The following is a 4,114-nucleotide window of genomic DNA, read 5'->3' on the forward strand; positions in this document are numbered from 1 at the left end:
GTTCTTGGAGTTTTTTTATCTCGGTATGTAAAGAACATGAAGTCAACTCTTGTTTATCTAAGAACCTTCAATATGAAGGATCGTATCCCAGCTGGCAAGACCCTTCACACTAATGCCTGCTTTGGGAGTGGCGGCCTAGTGGTTGGGCATTGCGTTTGGAATTTTGAGGTTCTGAGTACTAGCCCCATTTCCACACTGGACACTGCCACTCTGGGTTCCTGGGCAAGACCCTTAACCCCACACTGCTCCACGAGTGCCGCACAATGGCAGCCCACTGCTCCCCAAGGGGATCGGTTAAAAGCAGAGAGTTAATTTCGTTGCTGAGTACTTGTGACGGTGTAAAGACAACATTAAATAGATAAATAAAAAACGCTGGAAATGAAGTGAGAATTCTGGCAAAAGGGCGCACTCATAATAAAACCTTACAGAAGTAGTTTTATTTCAAACACATACGTGAACTACTCTCCATTTTGTACCTTTAAATTTATGCAGACTTAATATCATGAGGAACCAACATGTCAACAGTATGAAGTGAATTTTGATCCTTTATTATTGCAAGCAAGGAAAGTGTCAGGATCCAGAGATCTGCCACTTGATCTCCAGCAGAGAGCGCTGTGGGCCTCCTGAGCTGATATCTCTACACACCTGGAGATCATCAGCTCATCAGAGGTCCACACTACTTAAGCAGCTGCCAGACCTTCCTTCGACGCCGGAGTGTTGACCTAGTTTGGTTAGCGAACCTGAGCCTCAGAACGTCTGAACTTTACTAGTAGACTCTAGAGAGGAACTAGTCTTCTAATCGCCTTTGTCTTTTGTGCTCACAGGAAACCCTGAAGCTCTGGATGAGCTCCACCTAGAAACCTGCCTGCCTGCTCATGAAAGCCAAACCTGAAGATCTCAGTTTGGATTCCTTCTTCAGCTCTTGGATAGAGCAAGGAACAAACCCAAGCCAGAAACCTTCTAGCTCGGAACTAGACGCTGCTGCTGCTTAAACTCTCTGCCACATCATTGACTCTGGACCTACGGTATCTCACCTCACGGCTCTGTTACAATCTCCTCAAGGTACATCTTGATTCTTCTCTCAATCAATCCATCATCAGCCTGGCTAACCAAACTCTCATCTCTCCAGAAACTCTGAGACCAGTCCCGGACCAGTACCAGAACCAGATCCAGCATTATATCATTGTACATCTTTGGGATGTGCTAGAGAGGGCTTTGCGCAGCGGTCAGACTCTACCATCATCAATGCAAGATCTTGGTGAAAAATTAATGCAACACTGGATGGAAATAAATCTTGACATTGCAGAAAGTTATCGAAACAATGCCACAGCGAATGCGTGCCGTAATCAAAGCTAAAGGCGGTCGAACAAAATATTAGAGTGAGTGACCTGTTTTTTTGGTGGCGAGTTTTTTTTGGCCAGGCAGTGTATATATATATATATATATATATATATATATATATATATATATATATATATATATATATATATATATATATATATATATATATATATATATATATATATATATATATATTAGATATATATAATTCATTATGTCCATTAGTGACATTAGGTTTTAAAGACAAACATTGCATGTCCGTTTGACAAGGATCTTATTAAAGAATGATCGGCACTTTTTCAGAGAGAATTAAATATTAATAGGGAGCAGTATTTTTTGACAGCCATTTTAGATTAGGTCTTAGTCTTAGCCTTTAGGATGAAAAGTGTTATAAGTTTTAGTCACATTTTAGTAATTACGATATTTGATCGTTTAGACGGTTTTAGTCGACTAAAACTTAAAAAAGGTTTTAGTCTAGTTTTAGAAAGAACAAAAGCATTCTTCTTTCTAATTTGGCAACTTTGGCTTTATTTCGACGCAGGAGTGTTGACCTAGTTTGGTTAGCGAACCTGAGCCTCAGAACGTCTGAACTTTACTAGTAGACTCTAGAGAGGAACTAGTCTTCTAATCGCCTTTGTCTTTTGTGCTCACAGGAAACCCTGAAGCTCTGGATGAGCTCCACCTAGAAACCTACCTGCCTGCTCATGAAAGCCAAACCTGAAGATCTCAGTTTGGATTCCTTCTTCAGCTCTTGGATAGAGCAAGGAACAAACCCAAGCCAGAAACCTTCTAGCTCGGAACTAGACGCTGCTGCTGCTTAAACTCTCTGCCACATCATTGACTCTGGACCTACGGTATCTCACCTCACGGCTCTGTTACAATCTCCTCAAGGTACATCTTGATTCTTCTCTCAATCAATCCATCATCAGCCTGGCTAACCAAACTCTCATCTCTCCAGAAACTCTGAGACCAGTCCCGGACCAGTACCAGAACCAGATCCAGCATTATATCATTGTACATCTTTCAATAAACCTTGTTAAACTTTCCTTCAGACTCCGTTGTGTTCTGCATGTGGGCTAAGTCCTTAAATCCAATCATGACAGAAAGTTTTATAAAAAGACATTTTATAAAAATGCACTCCAGAAATAAACATTTGAAATGCTGCTTAGTCAAAAAAAATGTTTTGAGATTAACTTTTCTTTTTTTGTTTATATTTAAATAGTTTTGTAACTTTTTTTTCAACTAGAGCTTTACAAATGGCATTCATTTTTTTCATAATAAAAGAAAATTTGATGTTTTAAAACTTTATTTGCATGCACACTGACAGCATTCAATTGGATATAAAGTAGGGATGAAGTTTGAAAATAATGCTTTTCCAGCAAATTAACAAAAATAAAATATATACAAAATATATATAAAATAGATTTATAAATGGGTTACACTATTCCAGAATAAAACCTTTGCAGGACTGTATGATTTCAGAAATTTTAAGTGAAAAATGTCAACCATACAAGTAAAATCATTATAGCCCTGGGAAAGTAAACAACACGTGTTTGTTAAAGGCAGCAGCTGTCAGTCAGTTAAGATGATTTGAGGAGCTTCTTTAAATCCCAGCTTCTAACCGATGTTGATAAAGTAGAGAAGCAAATATGTCTCAATTATCTAATTAAAGTGCATTAATAGAAATGTGTTTTCATTTTCAAAATAACGCTGCATTTCTTGACAAATAAATAAACTAAATAAGCCAAACAGCATTTTCATTTTCTTCTTCACTGCTCATTTTGTAAATTAATTAAAGTTATAAATAAATAAAAATATTTCTGATCAACAAATCTGATTAAATGGACTGATAAATTAAATTTAACTCTACACAGCAAGCTAATACCTACAAGGACTGTGCAATAGTGTGGACTACCTTGTTGGCCCCAGGTGAGCCATTTGAGAAACCATTTTGCGATTTGGTCTTCCTTTACGCCCCCCAGTGTTGCCACACAACATTCAAAATATCCTAAATTGGTTTTTGAGTAGACATAGTAGTTAATTAAGATATCTGTATTTCTGTATGTTTGAAGGTACGGAGTTTATCAAATTTGCTAGATTAAATTTGCAATATGGCATTAACAAAAATAAATTCTTAGAATATGAGCAAATTAAAGCTATAATTAGAAATTAATTTAAGCATATTGATGGAGGTTTACGAATTCCAACTAATATATCAGAGTTTCTAGAGTTAAACCCCCCAAACTACTGTCTAAGTTATACAGGACACTGACTAAACTGGATGATACAATATCTCTTCCTATTACTAAATGGGAGGAGGATTTATCAGTCAGCTTTGAACAAAACATCTGGGCTCAGATATGTCTAAGAACTCTTAACATGACTAGAAACCCCAATTTACAATTAATACAATACAAAATCCTCCACAGAGTGCACTATACAGGTCAAAGATTATTCAAGATGGGTTTTGCACAATCTAACATCTGTCCACAGTGTACAGCCAATCATCTGGATAATTATTTTCACGCGTTATGGTTATGCACGCCGGTTCAGAGGTTCTGGGTACAGGTATGTAAGGACTTATCACTGTGCCTGGGTTGTAGAATCTCACCTTCCCCTTCAGTTTGCTTGCTGGGTGACTTTGAGGGGGAAAAATCAGTTTGCATGGCCTTCACTACATTATGTATCGCAAAAAAAACTATCCTCATGAATTGGAAAAGTAAGGATAAACTCAGCATCAATCAGTACAGAGATCTGTTGTTGGATCATATTA

The 4,114-nt window shown here is 37.5% G+C and overlaps 2 long non-coding RNA genes across 2 annotated transcripts; both read left to right on the plus strand.

Moving 5' to 3' along the window:
• The first annotated feature begins 687 nt into the window (after window positions 1–687).
• Window positions 688–1,174, plus strand: LOC119783903. Its single transcript, XR_005280872.1, has 3 exons — window positions 688–730; window positions 825–1,062; window positions 1,130–1,174. It is a non-coding gene; the product is annotated as an uncharacterized LOC119783903 (long non-coding RNA).
• Window positions 1,175–2,044: 870 nt separating this feature from the next.
• LOC119783904 lies at window positions 2,045–2,387 on the plus strand. The gene is made up of 2 exons (XR_005280873.1): window positions 2,045–2,232; window positions 2,300–2,387. It is a non-coding gene; the product is annotated as an uncharacterized LOC119783904 (long non-coding RNA).
• Window positions 2,388–4,114: the final 1,727 nt, after the last annotated feature.

Source organism: Cyprinodon tularosa, unplaced genomic scaffold (genome assembly GCF_016077235.1).
Source record: "Cyprinodon tularosa strain WSP-4 unplaced genomic scaffold, ASM1607723v1 ctg213, whole genome shotgun sequence".
Taxonomy (NCBI): domain Eukaryota; kingdom Metazoa; phylum Chordata; class Actinopteri; order Cyprinodontiformes; family Cyprinodontidae; genus Cyprinodon; species Cyprinodon tularosa.